Below are 17,933 nucleotides of genomic sequence, written 5' to 3' on the forward strand. Positions count from 1 at the left end.
CATGGAGTTAAGAAAGGTAAATATTGAAGACCACATAGGACAAGTTGCTTCCCTTTCCTGGGCCTGAGTTTTCAAACTGTGAAATGAGGGCTCGGTCAAGAGCTAATCTCCAAGGTCTTTTCCCACAGCAACAATTTCCATGATGGTAACATTTTCCAGATGGGGGAATTGAGTCTCTGGTACTTTAAAGTGAATTTCACAAAGCCATACTGTAAATCAGGGACAGAGTGATTACTATATACCAAGCCCTGATCCCTTCCCTTAGATTGCCCTGTCAGTGGTCTCTGAATTGTGAGGTAAGAGGGACTATCACTTCTGAACACATGAAGCCTGTGTTCATCCATTCCATTTAACTTTTCCTCGCCTTCACAGCCTACCCTGTTCACATATCAGCAGGGCCTTCAACCTTCCACTTGATGTTGCCCATGATCCGTATCTCCTTTGACTATAGCTGCTTTCCTGGCATATTGTGTGGCTGGATGCAAGGTCACTGCTACCCTTAGAGATTTAAGTCTGGAACCAGCACTTCAGTTACATCAACCAAGAGCTATGGCTCCTACGTGTGGCAGAAGTTCAGGGTAGGAAGAGCCATTCAAAAATATTATATTGTGAGGTGCCCACAGAAAGCAAGGACGGCTGGGGGAAAGAACTGACAAAGGGGCCTTGGGAGAAGTCAAGAGACAGTGAATTGATAAAAGCAAATGGATCAAATTGTCAATCAGTATGCAGCAAAGAACCAAGATGATTGAAATTTCTTCAGAGTTGTAGGATAAAATGGCATTTCTGACTATGAGGGGGATTTAGCTTGGGGAAGGACAATAGAGGAAAAAGGAAAAGCTTTTATCTTCAGCAGGTTCAACTTTTACAGTAAGACATTTAGTTTAAAAAATATTGTGAACTGAGTACTGTGAGGGAATAAATTCAGAAAGTCATATTCCCCATATGATTTCTGGAAATCAGTAGGAGTTTGGCTCAAGAAAGGATGGCAGAAGGTGATTTGTGGTGTTGTAGCAGCCGCCTTGGAAGGCAAGATGGAAAATTTGTCCCTGAAAGGCTAGGTAATTGGAGGAGACTCACTGGAAGTTTCTGTCTGCAGAAAATCAATGAGACAGAGTAGGGTTTTAAATATGTATAGTAAGGGATGAGGGATGAACACCCAAAAGCCCCCATCTTGCAATAGGTCCGTTCATTAAATTTTTGGCTTATGGAGTTTGTTGGTTACTTTTGGGCCAAAAGTTCCTGAGGCTCCCAGGGCTTCTCTGTATCTCATTCTGGTGACCCCTTCTTTCATTTTTCTTTGTCTCATTACTCTTTTCTCTTTTCCATTTCCCTAGTTTTGAGATTAAATTCATTTACTATATATGAAAATAATCCATGAACATTTAACAGATTTTGAAAAATATGGAAAAAAATAATCAACCTTTTGCTTTTAAAAATGGCATGTTTTATTTTGAGTGATTAGAAAAATACTGAAAAACATTGAGAATCAATAATATAACAAACACACCTGGATCTTGACTCAGAATTGACAAACTTAACATTTTTTTTTTATTGTGGTAAGAACACTTAACATGTCTACCCACTTAACAAATCTTTAAGTGTACAGTATTGTTAACTCTAAGCACTATGTTGTATAGCTGATCTCCAGACCTTATTCATGTTGCACAACAACTGTTAGCATTTTCAACATAAAGTTTGCTTTAGCTCTTTTCCCAGTGGGAGAAATAACACCTTATAAACAAGTTAAATTCAATCCCCTATTCCTCTCCACTCATTCCCAGAGGCAAAGATTAATTTGGTATGTATTCTTCCATATAATTTATATACCCATATGGATTTCCCTGGTGGCTCAAGTGATAAAGAATCTGCCTGCAATGCAAGAGACCCAGGTTTGATCCCTGAGTTGGGAAGATCACCCGGGAGAAGGGAATGGCTACCTATTCCAGTATTCTTGCCTGGAGAATTCCATGGACAGGGGAGCCTGGTGGGCTATAGTCCATGGGATGACAAGGAGTCAGACATGACCAAGGGACTGAAGAGAGAGTGAGAAGCAATATATAGAATTGTCCTGTGTGTCTTTCTTAATTTATATAAATAATAATATCCTAATGTATGTGTTATTCTGCAGCTAGCTTTCTTTTCCTTCATTCAACATCTTGTTTAGGGATGTATTCCATTTTCTTTTTTACATTTCTTTTTCCCATTCTAGCTGTATTGTAGAGTCAATTACATGTACCTTACGTTTTCATGATATTTTTCATTATAAAGTAATACCTAAATACATTACAAGAAAATTGGAGAATCCAACTAATTGATAGCTCTTAGGACCAGAGAACAATTTGCAAAGGCTTTAGGCAGCTCAGCCAGCTCAGTGATTTTGGCTATAAAACATTGAAGAGCAAAATTGGAAGGGTCTCTAGGGATACTGCCTTGTCAGTCTCCTACCTCATTTTTTGAAGGAGTAATTGAAGCCCAGAGAAGGAAACTTACTTAACAAGGCCACATGTCCATCTAATTTATTTGAGACCCCTGACTCCATATCCTGTACATGAAACCTTTCCATGGTGAAAAAAGAGAAAAAAGAAACCTAAAACTGAAATCATTTGTTATGAAAATTCCATTTTAATGAAGTGTGGGAAATATGGAAGAGTGTAAAAATGAAGAAATCAAGGACTGCCCGATTTAATATTTTTATCTTCTGAACATTTTTCCTGTATGTTTTTAATGTTTCTGTGGTTGTACCTTGTTTTTTTTCCCCACTTAACATTATAATGTCATAATGCACAGTTTTCAAAAGACAGATTTGTACATTGAAATCTTGCCAATGAATAATTTTTAAGGCACACTTTTGCTATATAACCATTAAAATATCGATAGCATAGGGAGGGACTTATGCAGAGAAGAAACAAGGACCATGCTATATTCCCCAGCAAGATGTTTCCTGTCCTTTGACTAGATCTTGTTCTTCTACACAACAACAAAATCTAGATTGACATTTTCAGGGCTCCTGCTCCTGAATTATTCATATATAACAGTTAGATTGTGGTCAGAAATTTGGAGTGTGACCAAGAGATACCCTGACACATCCCTCAACCTCCAAGGGTAGGCGGTACCCCTCAGGCCCATGAGGAGCAAATTCTCACCCCAAGAGCCACCCCAAGGAAAAGATAGTGATTGTTTTCCCTGTTCTATGGGAGTGAGGTCAGGTGTTCAATTTTTCCAAGCTGAAGCACAGACAGGACAATAGTGTTTAAACTTCCTCAGCATTTATGTGGGAGGGGGCTCCATCCCTGACTAAGCCACATCACTTCTACACACATGCACATACGTGATTAGAGTTGTTGAGTACAATTTTGGTTCCACTCATTGTTGTACATGCAAAACAACATTCAACTATTAAGACCTGTAGGAAGAGAGGTGATGGTTTGTCACTCTAGACAGTTCAGTGTGTTTGAAACAATGAAGCACCGAAAGATTAAGCTACTCACTCAAGGTTACACAGCAAAAGAAAAAAAAAAAGCAGAATGCTAAGATTACAAAATAAAATAAAGTTAAGTGGAAGCACAGTTATTCCTGGTCGTCTTGGGTCTTAGAAAGTCAGACCTTAGCTCACTGAAGCTCACCATGCTTCTGCTTTAACCAGTTTAGTTCATTGCTAACTTGCCCTTGCTGCCTGTGATTTTCTTTAGGTGGGCCAAATGTCAATTCACAGTAGTTGTTCAGAAACACTTGACAGGTTCAATTTTTCAGTTCCAGGCTCTATTCTTTCACACAGGGCTGGAAAGGCAGGAGTCACGCTAGTGGCTAACTGCATTTCTGCCTCAAGCTCTCTCAGGGCTGTTGTGTGTGTGTGTGTGTGTGTGTGTGTGTGTGTTTAAGTGTCTGTGTGTGTTCATGAGTGAGTGTATGCTTGCAAATTAGTGAGGACTGCGGGATTAAAAATGTTCAAGATTTTAAATTGAAATAATTAAGCAAATTCCTCTAAAAAGAGCCCTTTCCCCTGCCAAAAGATTTTCTTTTTAAAGATATTTATTTCTGCAGTTGATTGAGGTTTAGAAATAGGCAGGACGAGACTCAGCAAATGTGTATTTTGCTAGGACATAGGGTGCTCTTGTTTCCAGGTTATAGAAGCCAGTGTTGGACCAAGTCCCAGCTGTGTTTACCCCCAGATTCAAGTTTCAATTCAAGGGAGCTTCTTTCCACACCTCTTTCCCCTCCCCCCAGCAAAAGCTGCAGAGCTAAAGCTGCCTTTATAACAAGGAGTGGCTTTAGGCACTGAGGAGCATTTCTCCTTCAAACTGGGCAGACAACTTCTCTGTGGGAGTCTGAACCTGCTACACCTATCAAAGGCTTTGGGAAATGTGAAGTGGCACTTACAGCATCTAAACTGCAGCAAACTTGCCTGTATGCTGGCCAGCTTGGCCATGGGAAATCTTGCCTTTTATTGCCTATGTAAAGCCCCCTGCTTAACCAATCAGGTCTGAATGTGTGGCTGTAGGGACATAGGAGGTTGCAGAAACGTCACAGCTGTCCTCAGACCCAAAGAGCATGGCAGACCAAGAAGTCCATTATTAGTCTGTTTCCAGTGTCTCAGTTAGGTGAAGACTGCAGTCTTCACTAGGAAAGACAAGAGAGGCAAGTAGATATGGGACCTGAAAGAGTTGCAAGGTACCTCAGCCACAGATCAGTGAGATCAGTACTTCCCAATATTTTCAAGCCCTCCCAAACCCTTTTCTAATCATTTTTCATAAGGCCTAATGCTTCGAAGAGGTTGTTATTTCTTCTGAAAAAGTTACATTTATTAAATAATAGTTCTCTGTGTTCATATACAACACATATGTGTATGTCAGAGCTTTTAATCAGCATAAATAAGCAATATTATTGTGCTTGATTGCTGTAATTCCAGGGAAAAGCAAAGATATTTGGTGTTTAGATAACTGGGGCAGCTGTATGACAGTTAAGTACTCTATTTTCTTTAAAGGTTTGAAATATTAAAAATGACTTGAGGTTCCCGATGATTACCGTTGTGGTCTGTTAAGACCAGGGACCTCAGGTTGGGAACCACTGATCTAGTTAATTACTACCTTTCCATTTTTGAGTTAGCAAGTAAGACTTTGGCCAAATAGAAAGTTAATCTTTGACCTGAAATTAAAACTCACCCAATTGGGGATAGGTTTGTATATGTATACTTGGCTTCCCTAATGAGTCTTCCGGCCTGTAACTTTGAATCATTTATGATCAAATATTTTAAATGTCATGAAGGGGACTTTTGATCAAAATCTGTATTAGTCAGGATTCTTCAGAGAGAAAGAATCAATAGTGTGTGTGTGCGTGTGTGTGTGTGACACACACACAAAATAAGTAATTGGCTCATGTGATTATAGAGGCTGAGAAGTCCCACAAAATTCTGCCTGCAAACTGGAGACCCGGTAAAGCCAACAGTGTACTTCCAGTCTGAATTCAAAGGCCTAAGAACCAAGAAAGCCAATTGTGTAAGTCCCAGTCCTAGGACTTGAGAAGACTAATATCCAAACTCAACAGTCAGGCAGAGAGAGACCTTAATATACATTAAAGGCACTTATGGTGGTTTGGAACTGCCTTGATATATGAGACAGGCCCTTAACTTCTGGGAGGTGTATTAAAGTGGCTGTCTCACTCCATTTATCTGAAGTTCAAAGTCATTCATAGATATTATATACTTAAAGAATACCTACTAAGTATAGGATACTGTAGCTGGGACAAGGGAAGTGGTAGGAGTAATAATGGAGTGGTAGGTGAGTAAAATATCCCCACATTTCAGGGAAATTGTGTTTTACTAGGTGAGAGCTATGTGTGCAGGACTATTTCTAAGACTGGGTGTAAGATAGTTATGCTCTTGGGGTTATAAATTGCATATGTAAAACTTTCTTCAGCAGGATTCCCTGGGACTGAAAGGTGTATAATCGAATCAGGTAAACCAACAATTGCATAATTTCTAACTGCCTGCTAACAGAAATCAAGTATAAATTGTGCCTCACTGGTGCTTTGTGCAGCAAATAACAACATTTAGAAGCACTAACACCCTGGACATTTGTATGTTTATCCATTAAACCTTATATTGACATCTTGGCCACAAATGTTTTTTTGCCTCTTGGAAATAACTAGGAAGTCATCTGAATAATTTTTACATGCTACATTAATTACTTTTTCTAGATTACCTTGCCTAGATGTATCTACAGGCAGGTAATGCTCCCAAAGGCAGTCCATTCCAGATGCTCATTCTTTTTATTTTATTATATTTAATTGTGGCAAAATACAAATTACAAAAATGTGCCATCTTAACCATTCAGACGGTAAAGCGTCTGCCTACAATGTGGGAGACCTGGGTTCGATCCCTGGATTGGGAAGATCCCCTGGAGAAGGAAATGGCAACCCACTCCAGTACTCTTGCCTGGAAAATCCCATGGGCGAAGGAGCCTGGTAGGCTACAGCCCATAGGGTCGCAAAGAGTCGGACACGACTGAGCGACTTCACTTTCTTTCTTTCTTTCTTTCTTAACCATTTTAAAGTGTACAGTTCTGTGGAGTTAAGTACATTCACATTGTTACACAACCATCACCACCATCCATCTCTAGACCTCTTTTCATCTTGTAAAACTAAAACTCTGTATCCATTAAACAATAGCTCTCCATTTCTACCCTCTCCCCAGACCCTGGCAACCACCATTATACTTTTTGTCTCTATGAATTAGACTATTCAAGGTTTCTCATATAAGTGGAGTCCTGTAGTATTCATTTATCCTTTTGTAACTGGCTTATTTCACTTAGCATGAAGTCCTCGAGATTCATCCATGTTGTACCATGTGTCAGAATTTACTTTCTTTTAAAGGTTGAATAATATTCCATTGTATGTTTATATCACATTTTGTTTATCCATTCATCTGCCAATGGACATTTGACTTGCTTAACTTTTTGGCTATTTTGAATAATGTTGCTGTGAATAAATATTCCTTTGAGACCCTGCTTTCAATTCTCTTCGTATATATCCAGAAATGAACTTGCTAGATTATATGGTAATTCTATTTTTAATTTTTTTAAGAACTGCAGTACTGTTTTCCATAGCAGCTGAATCATTTTACATTCCCACAAACAGTAAGAGTTCCAAATTTTCTATATCTTTGTCAACATTTATTATTCTCTATTTTTTTATAATAGCCATCCTAATGTTTGTGAGGTGGTATCTTGTGGTTTTAATGAGCATTTTTCTGATGATTAGTTACATTGAACATCTTTTCATGGGCTTGTTGGCTAAATTGTTAAGGGTTCTTAATTTATTCTGGATATGAATACTTCTTCAGATTGTATGATTAGCAAATATTTTTGCCCATTCCATGAATTTTCCTTTTACTTTGTTGGTAGTTTCCTTTGATCCACAAAAGTTTTTAATTTTAATATAGTCTAATTTATTTTTTTCTTTTCTTGCCTGCTTTTGATATCATATCCAAGAAATCATTTCCCAATCAAACATTATGATGCGTTCCTCCTATGTTTTCTTCTAAGTATTTTATAGTTTTAGCTCTTACAATGATCCATTTTGAGTTAATTTTTGTATATGATATAAGGTAAGGGTGCAACTTCCTTTCTATGTGGATATCCAGTTTTCCCAACACAATCTGTTGTAAAGACTGCCCTTTTCCCATTGAATGGTGTTGGCACCCTTCTTGAAAATCTTTTAACCACATAGTGAAAGCTTGTTTCTGGGCTCTCTATTCTATTCCATTGGTCTATATGTCTGTCCTCATCCCAGTACCATGTTTTTCTTTTAATTACTGTAGCTTCGTAGTATGTTTTGAAACCAATAAGTGTGATGCTGCCAGCTTTGTTATCCTTTTTGAGATGGTTTTGGCTATTTGAAATTCTACATGAATTCTAGGATGAATTTTTCTGTTTCTGCAAAAAATGTTATTGGGTTTTTTTAAAAATATAGATTGAATTGAATCTATAGATTGCTTTGGGTGGTTTTGATATCTTAAAAATAGTAAGTCTTATAATCCTTGAACAAGAATATCTTTCTGTTTATTAGTGTCTTTAGTTTCCTGCAGAAACATTTTGTTCTTTTCAGTGTGCAAGTTTTTCACCTCCTTGGTTAAATTTATTCATAAATATTTTATTCTTCTTGATGCTAGTGTAAATGGGATAATTTTCTTAATTTGTTTTTTTGGCTTGTTCATTTTTAGTATATACAAATGCAACTAAGTTTTGCATGTTGGTTTTGTGTCTCGAAACTTTCTGAATTCATTTATTACCTCTAGCAGGTTTTTTGTGGAGTCTTTAGGTTTTTCTATATATATAACCACATCATCTGTGTACGGAGATAAATTTATTTCTTCCTTTCCAATTTGGATGCCTTTTGTTTTTTTCAGAAAGCCTGTTCTTAAATTGAACTGAAATATATTTTCTTGTAGCTTTCCCTGTTTTTCTTTACAACAGTTTTAGAGCTACAGAATAATGGTGCTGAGAGTAGAGCATTCCCATATACCGAACCCCCAGTTTCACCTATTATTTATATCTTCCATGACTATGCGACATTTGTCGTAATTAACAAACCAATGTTACTACATTATTATTAACTAAAGTCTGTATGTGTATTTTCTTAGTATCCTCATATTACCCTCTTTCTGTTCCAGTACCCTCCTTTGTTCCTCTTGACTGTGACAGCTTCTCACACTTTCCCTTAACAGTTTTTTTAAAAATTATTTGTCTATTTTAGTTGGAGGATAATTACAGTACTGTGATGGTTTTTGCCATATCAATATGAATCGGCCATAGGTATACATTGTCCCCTCCATCCTGAACCCCCCTCACACCTCCCTCCCCACCCCTTTTGGACTCAGTAGGAGAAGGAGAGCATGGGATTATTTGAGAGAAGAGCATTGAAACATATACATTCAGTTCAGTTCAGTTCAGTTCACTTCAGTCGCTCAGTCGTGTCTGATTCTGTGCGACCTCATGAATCGCAGCACGCCAGGCCTCCCTGTCCATCACCAACTCCCGGAGTTTACACAGACTCACGTCCATTGAGTCGGTGATGCCATCCAGCCATCTCATCCTCTGTCATCCCCTTCTCCTCCTGCCCCCAATCCTTCGCAGCATTAGGGTCTTTTCCAATGAGTCAATTTTTCGCATGAGGTGCCCAAAGTATTGGAGTTTCAGCTTCAACGTCAGTCCTTCCAATGAACACCCAGGACTGATCTCCTTTAGGATGGACTGGTTGGATCTCCTTGCAGTCCAAGGGACTCTCAAGAGTCTTCTCCAACACCACAGTTCAAAAGCATCAATTCGTCGGCACTCAGCTTTCTTCACCGTCCAACTCTCATATCCATACATGACCACTGGAAAAACCATAGCCTTGACTAGACGGACCTTTGTTGGCAGAGTAATGTCTCTGCTTTTAAATATGCTATCTAGGTTGGTCATAACCTTCCTTCCAAGGAGTAAGCGTCTTTTAATTTCATGGCTGCAATCACCATCTGCAGTGAATTTGGAGCCCCAAAAAATAAAGTCTGACCCTGTTTGCACTGTTTCCCCATCTATTTCCCATGAGGTGATGGGACCAGATGCCATAATCTTAGTTTTCTGAATGTTGAGCTTTAAGCCAACTTTTTCACTCTCCTCTTTCACTTTCATCAAGAGACTCTTTAGTTCTTCTTCGCTTTCTGCCATAAGGATGGTGTCATCCGCATATCTGAGGTTATTGATATTTCTCCCGGCAATCTTGATTCCCGCTTGTGTTTCTTCCAGCCCAGCATTTCTCATGATGTACTCTGCATATAAGTTAAATAAGCAGGGTGACAATATACAGCCTTGACGTACTCCGTTTCCTATTTAGAACCAGTCTGTTGTTCCATGTCCAGTTCTAACTGTTGCTTCCTGACCTGCATACAGGTTTCTCAAGAGACAGGTCAGGTGGTCTGGTATTCTGAACTCTTTCAGAATTTTCCACAGTTTTATTGTGATCCACACAGTCAAAGGCTTTGGCATAGTCAATAAAGCAGAAATAGATGTTTTTCTGGAACTCTCTGCTTTTTTGATGATCCAGTGGATGTTGGTAATTTGATCTCTGATTCCTCTGCCTTTTCTAAAACCAGCTTGAACATCTGGAAGTTCACGGTTCACGTATTGCTGAAGCCTGGCTTGGAGAATTTTGAGCATTACTTTACTAGCGTGTGAGATGAGTGCAATTGTGCGTAGTATGAGCATTCTTTGGCATTGCCTTTCTTTGGGATTGGAATGAAAACTGACCTTTTCCAGTCCGGTGACCACTGCTGTTTTTTCCAGGTTTGCCGGCATATTGTGTGCAGCACTTTCACAGCATCATCTTTTAGGATTTGAAATAGCTCAGCTGGAATTCCATCACATATACATTACCATATGTAAAATAGATGAACAGTGCGAGTTTGATGTATGATGCAGGAACCCAAAGCTGGTGCTCCCTTAACAATTTTGAGGTTTCATGGTTATGTATTCTGTAGAATGTCCCCCAGTTGGGATTTGTCTGATGTTTTTATCATAGTTAGATTGGGATACTGTGTTTTTGAGAGGAAGACCAGAGAGGTGAAATACTATTCTCATCACATCATATCAACATGCTATCAACATGATTTTTCACTGCTGATGCTGACCATGATCACCTGGCCGAGGCAGTGCTTGTTAGGTTTCTCCAGAGTCAATTTACTTTTTCCTTATTTCCATTGTGTACTGTTTAGAAGGAATTACTTTGGGCAGTCTACACTTTAAGACTGGGGCGTTATGCACCACTTCCATGAGGATGAAATGTCTACATAAATTATTTGGAATTTTTATGCACTGGAGATGTGCTATTCTCTCTCATTTATTTTTTAATTTATTTATTCAGTCAGTTATTTGTATCAGTATTGGCTCATGATTATTTATTTTAAACTTTGGGTTATAATCCAATACTACTTTATTTGTTTCTCAAATTTTTCCAACTTTGGCCATTGGGAGCTTTTTCAGTTGACTCCTGTGCCCCTTTGACATATTTCCATCATGTGGGTTAATTTTTTTCATTTTGAGCCTGGTTGATTTTTGGTGTGCCTTATGCCATGAAAAAACTTAATCTCTCTTGTGTGTGATAGGCCTTTAGATTTTTTAAAACAATCATCATTAGCTCCTGTAGTCTGCTCCAGACTAAACATTTCCCACGCATTCCTTCAGACATTCTTCATGTGACAGATTTATTGACTCCTTTCTCTCCTAGTTGCTTTCTTTTGGAAACATTCCATTTTGTCAGTTACTTGAACTACTTCCTCCCACTATTCTTACCCTTCAAAACTTTGCATCATAAAATTTGAGAGAGGGAGTTCCCTGGAAGTCCAGTGGTTAGGACTCAATGTTTTCACTTCCATGGCCACAGGTTCAATCCCTTGTCAGGAAACTGAGATTTCAGCTTGGCAAAAAAATATTTGTATAAGAAAAAAAATTTTTTAGAGAAATCGAAAGTAGTGCCACTTCTGGAATCTATTTGTGATACTACATAGTACACAGACTTTATCACTGAATGAATAAATGACCCTGTATAAGAATGAAGGCCCTTAGGGGAAATACAATGCTTCTGCTTTGAGCACAGCTTAATATTTTTCAAAGTCATTTAGAAAGTAGTCTGTTTGACCCTTCTAATCCCTTTGTGAAGCAGGTAGGGTTTATAGTGGTATACCCAGAAAAGAAAGTCTCAAAGAGAGGGAGCTTTGTCCAAAGTTTCCATGTGAGTTAGACCCAGTTCTCTTGACTCTTACTCCAGTAACCTTTATGTTTTGTTTAAATTTTGACTGTGTAGGCTAACATTTGTTTGTCAGACCTTCATCCTTAATCTGAATTGTCTGTACATTTGCATATGGGCTGAACTTAGCTTCTTGATATAAAATGAAATATGAAAACTAAGTCTGAAAGGTGAACGTTTATGAAATACTTTAAAAAAATCATTTTTGTATGCTAGTACATGTCAATTAGGTGGTCAAGCCAAAACCTAGAAAGCATATGGTTAGTTTGGGAATGGAAGTGTGAACAGAACAAAAATGAATGTTTTCTAATTGTCCTTGCTTGCTGCAGATATTAGGCAGCTAGCTTTGTCTCCTTTTCACCAACTATCAAATTCTAATGGAAAGGTGCTGAGGTGCAGCTAATCCCAAATAGTATATAACCCCCAAATAATTTACACAGCAATATTTTGTCACACATGCACACTCCAGTGCCCAGTTCCTGTTCTTCTATTTTGGGGGTTTCAGGGATTGTACTGGGAGACTTGGCAAAAGGCGCCAACTTTTATTCCTAGGATATCTCTGTTCATTCATGAACAAGGCAAGAAGATATTAATAGTAAGTCTTATCATGCTGGCTAGAACTGATGTGGGGAAAAAAGAAAGCAAGAACACTTTTCTATGTTTCTACCTGATCACTCCCTTAATCTTAAAACCATTTGTACAAACCAGAAATTGTGCTTTTTACAGAGTATTTCAGATCACAACTCTCCAGAATCAACGGTTGCCATACCCAAAGAGCCTGCTGCCAAGGAGTTGAAGAGTGAGCTAACTGTCTGCAGCGCCACCTAATGGCCATGATGGGCTGAAGAAAGTTTTTCAGTCACTAAGTTGTGTCAAACTATTTGCTATCCTGTGAAATGTAGCACACCAGGCTCCTGTGTCCTCCACTATCTCCCACAGTTTGCTCAAATTCATGTCCATTGAGTCAGTGGTGCTCTCCAACCATTTTATCCTCTGCCACCCCTTCTTTTGCCTTCAGTCTTTCCCAGCATCAGGGTCTTTTCCAATGAGTCAATTCTTCGGATCAGGTGGCCAAAGTATTGGAGCTTCAGCTTCAGCATCAGTCCTTCTCATGCTGAGATCAGTTCAGGGTTATGATTGACTGGTTTCATCTCTTGGCAATCCAGGGGACTCTCAAGAGTTCTCCAGCACCACAATTAGAAAGCGTCATTTCTTCAGCACTCAGCCTTCTTTATGGTCCAACTCTCACACCCGTACATGACCACTAGAAAAACCATAGCTTTGACTATATGGACATTTGTCAGCAAAGTGATGTCTTGGCTTTTTAAGACACTGTCTAGGTTTGTCATAGCTTTCCTTCCAAGGAGCAAGCGTCTTTTAATTTCATGGCTGCAGTCACCATCCTCAGTTATTTTGGAGCCCACGGAAAGAAAATCTGTCACTGCTTCCACTTTTTTGCCTTCCATTTGCCATGAAATGATGGGATGATAGAATTATAGGATGCCATCATCCTAGGTTTTTGAATGTTGAATTTCAAGCCTCCTCTTTCACTCTCTTTCACCTTCATCAAGAGACTCTTCAGTTTCTCTTCACTTTCTGCCATTAAAGTGGTATCTAATATCTGAGGTTGTTGATATTTCTCCCGGCAATATTGTTTCCAGCTTGTGATTGATCCAGCCCAGCATTTCACATGATGTATTCTGTGTAGAAGTTAAATAAACAGGGTGACAATATACAGCCTTGATGTACTCCCTTCTCAATTTTGAACCAGTCAGTTGTTCCATGTCCGGTTCTAACTGTTGCTTTTTGACCTGCATATAGATTTTTTTCAGGAGACAGATAAGGTGGTCTGGTTTTCCCATCTCTTTAAGAATTTTCCACAGTTTGTTGTGATCCACACAGTCCAAGACTTTAGAGTAGTCAGTGAAGTGGAAGTAGATGATTTTCTAGAACTCTCTTGCTTTCTCCATGATCCAATGAATGATGGCAATTTGATCTCTGGTTCCTCTGCCTTTTCTAAACCCAGCTTGTACATCTGGTTCTTGGTTCACATACTGCTGAAGCCTAGCTTGAAGGATTTCAAGCATAACCTTGCTAGCACGTGAAGTGAACACAATTGTGCGGTAGTTCGAACATTCTTTGGCACTTCCCTTTTTTGGGACTGGAATGAAAACTGATCTTTCCAGTCCTGTGGCCACTGCTGAGTTTTCCAAATTGGCTGGCATATTGAGTGTGGCACTTTCACAGCATCATCTTTTAGGATTTGAAATAGCTCAGCTGGGATCCCATCACCTCCACTCACTTTTTTCATAGTAATGCTTCCTAAGGGCTTCCCTGATAGCTCAGTTGGTAAAGAATCTGCCTGCAATGCAGGAGACCCCAGTTTGATTTCTGGGTTGGGAAGATCTGCTGGAGAACGGATAGGCTACCCACTCCAGTAATCTTGGGCTTACCTTGTGGCTCAGCTGGTAAAGAATGCACCTGCAATGCAGGAGACCTGGGTTCGATCCCTGGGTTGGGAGGATTCCCTGGAAAAGGGAAAGGCTACCCACTACAGTATTCTGGCCTGGAGAATTCCATGTACTGTATAGTCCATTGTGCCGCAAAGAGTCAGACACGACCGAGTGACTTTCACTTTCACTTTCAAGGCCCACTTGACTTCACACTCCAAGATGTTTGGCCGTAGGTGATATCATGGTTATCCAGGTCATTAAGATCTTTCTTGTATAGTTCTGTGTATTCTTGCCACCTCTTCTTAATCTCTTCTGCTTCTGTTAGGTCCTTACTGTTTCTGTCCCTTATCATGACCATCCTTGCATGAAATATTCCCTTGGTATCTCCAGTTTTATTGAACAGATCTCTAGTCTTTTCCTTCTATTGTTTTCCTCTACTTGTTTGCATTGTTCATTTAAGAAGATCTTCTTTTCTCTCCCTGCTATTCTCTGGAACTCTGCAGTCAGTTGAGTGTATCTTTCCTTTCTCCCTTGCTTTTTGTTTCTCTTCTTTCCTCAACTATTTGTAAAGCCTCCTCAAACAACCTGTTTGCCTTCTTGCTTTTCTTTTTCATTGGGATGGTTTTGGTCACTGCTTCCTGTACAATGTTATGAACCTCTATCCATAGTTCTTCAGGCATTCTGTCTACCAGATCTAATCCATTGAATCTATTCATCACCTCCACTGTATAATCATAAAGGATTTGATTTGGGCTTCCCAGGTGGTGCTAGTTGTAAAGAACCTGCCTGCCAATGCAGGAGACGTAGGAGATGTGATTTCGATCCTTGGGTCAGGAAGATCCCCTGCAGAAGGAAATGGCAACCCGCTCCAGTATTCTTGCCTGGGAAATCCCATGGACAGAGGAGCCTGGCAGGCTACAGTCTATGGGGTCGCAAAGAGTCGGACACGACTTAGCAACTAAACATACCCAAATGCTCTAGTGGTTTTCCCTGCTTTCTTAATTTAAGCCTGAATTTTGCAGTAGGAGTATTTGGAAGGAGGTGGTTTTAGGTTTGGCTGGCAAATGGGAAAGGCTGAGTTTCAGGGCTGAGGGAGGGTGAGTACCCAGAGAAAGAGGAGGGTAGCAAAGGGACTGAGAACTAGACTTTTGAACTCTGGTGATAAAGGATGGGGCAGGGAGTAAGTGGTCTTAGACACAAATGCCTACTCCAAGGGTAGAGAGATTGGTGAGAAAGTTCTCTTAGCTTTAATATTTTATGGATCTCTGAGATGGACGGATGATGGAGGAACCTGGAAGCATGACTGAGTAGTTGAATCTGCTATAGTAAAATGGGAGATGGGACTGGCTTTTAATTATTTGAACCTATGAACTTTACTTCTTTGCTATCTGCAAGAGGTTCTGAGGTGAACTGAGTGAAGATTATGAATTCTGCTGATTCTTTTTACTTAAAAAAAAGCTAAGTCTTTTGGAAACTTGAACATTTTAATTCTCCTTTTCCACCCAAAGTATTAGTCAATGTAAATGCAATCAATATGCTCCTTCCCTACTTAAGAGTATCTAAGTTAATGACAGAGCCAGGTAATGACTCCAGGTCCACATGGCCCTGACTGACCCTGGTGGCTGGGCAGCTTTGAATAAATGTAGGAGATAAGAATTTTTGCAAAGGGTCTGATGAGCCTAAGTGAAGACCGAGGAAAAGCTTCCACACCATCCATAGATGTTATCTGATTATGTGTACATGGGTGCTGGATAAATTTAAAATCTTCCAACTTATCTGAACCCAGTGTTCCCACTTCCATCTTGGGTGCCATATCTCCTCATTCCCTCATTCTCTCATCTCTTCTCTCTCCCACGTTTGTTGAATGCACAAGATTAAGTGTAATAATGTTGCTATATAGAACAAAATGGCTTGCTTAGCTGCGACTTTAAGGCCACGCGTAAGATAGTCTGTGTAAGTCTTAGCTCCCTCATTAGATGAGTGCTTTAAGTCTTTTTAAAAAATGTGAGGGTGAGAAACAAGAAAACTTTTAGATTATTATTCTTCCATTTGTTTTGCAGCCTGAGGATTTACAACTCGATGGCAAAGATAGATACTAAACTTTTGAAAAAGCCAAGTCCTTTTATTTGGACTCTTGTTTCTTCATCCTTCAACTGTTCACTGTCACTTCTCCCAAAATATACATACATGTGTATTAATGTTGTTGTTAGTCACTCAGTCATGTCCGACTCTTTGCGACCCCATGAACTATATAGCCTGCCAGGCTCCTCTGTCCATGTAGTTTTCCAGGCAAGAACACTGGAGTGGGTTGACATTCCCTTCTCCAGGAGATCTTCCCAACCCAGGGATTGAACCTGGGTCACCTGCATTTCAGGCAGATTCTTTACCGGCTGAGCCACCAGGGAAGCTGTATATTAATATATATATATATATTTCTGATTCCAACAGAAGAGCAGTGCTAGGCTTAGACACGTAGGGGAAAAACAGAAAAATGTAGGGGCAAAAATCAGTCCACTTTCTAATACTTCCTTGACACTAAATCACCATATATAAAAAATTATTTTATAATAAAATTAAAATATATATATACATCCTCTCCTTTTCCCTCTCCTCTTCTACCCTCCCTCCTCAGCAAATCTGGTGAACAGAATAGTCTGACACCTCAAAAATACTCTAATTCTAAAAAAGAAACTAAATTCTGTCTCTGACGTTCCATTTCCCCTATGATTTTAATTAGGTATAAATTCTCCTATGCTTGCTTTGAAACATGCCTCAGGATCTTAGTGAGATGGCAGGCAGATGGGGTATTAATGCAGGGTGATGTCTCTCACTTCATGGTGCCCATGCAACATTTATTGTCATTAAAGTAGTGTCATTCAAATGAGGTGGCTGATGTTGGAAAATAAATGCAAAGTTTATCATTGTTCTGTGGATTTAAGCTTTGATGAAGCTGAATTAGAGGCAGCACTTCAATTCTGCTTATGCAGTATGCATCTGTATCACTCAGTAGTAAAACTCTGGAGACTCTGACAGGAGGACAAAGCCTCTAAGGTATTTTAGGGTGGTGGAGAATACCTGCTTCTCCTATTTTACTAGGCTGTGAAGAGGATGAAGAATATACTATGTGCACAGTAACCTGAGTGCCTAGAAAGAAAAATGTAGATGTTTTGTTAGTCCTGTGTAAGATCTTTGGTTAATTCCGCAGAGCCCTGTAGAATCCTGAAAGCCTTGTAACCAATTTCTCTTTTCCCTCCTCAGGATTTTGTTTTCCCCTGGTGCCCAAGTAAAAAGAAAAATTGATTCCTTTCTATCTTATGTTTAGCTTTTGTCCCTCTGCACTGAGGCTTTGAATTCTGAAAACCTCTTTGGTATGGCTGTCCACTGACGGTTAGGCTTAAACATTAAACAACCTTACAGAACTAATTAGGTTTTATGGCCTATGGCCCAGTCAACTAATTTTGCTTCATAGAATTTCTGAGAGAAAAAAAATACATATTTAGGACTTAGTAAAACTTCCCTCAAAATAGCTTCTTGTACATGCAAGTATTGCTGACCCTGGGGAAATGTTTTGTACTAGCCCAGCTTGTGAACATGCAGGTTTCTGTGCTATTCTTCACCATGTCACTCCAGGTTGGGCTTTGGAAGGTGAGGGGAACAACAGCCATTTTTGAGAATTAGAATAAATTAATCAAATGTCTAAAGAAC

General features: G+C 39.4%; 1 protein-coding gene and 1 non-coding gene across 3 annotated transcripts in view; one reads left to right on the plus strand and one right to left on the minus strand.

Annotated features, from left to right (window-relative positions):
• Window positions 1-17,933, plus strand: part of NEXMIF (neurite extension and migration factor) — a 175,455-nt gene that overhangs the window by 17,214 nt on the left and 140,308 nt on the right. The window lies entirely within an intron of this gene.
• On the minus strand, window positions 16,562-16,633 carry TRNAF-GAA (transfer RNA phenylalanine (anticodon GAA)). Its single transcript has one exon. It is a non-coding gene; the product is annotated as a tRNA-Phe (tRNA).

Source organism: Giraffa tippelskirchi, chromosome X (genome assembly GCF_054371585.1).
Source record: "Giraffa tippelskirchi isolate mGirTip1 chromosome X, T2T-mGirTip1v1.2.pri, whole genome shotgun sequence".
Lineage (NCBI taxonomy): Eukaryota > Metazoa > Chordata > Mammalia > Artiodactyla > Giraffidae > Giraffa > Giraffa tippelskirchi.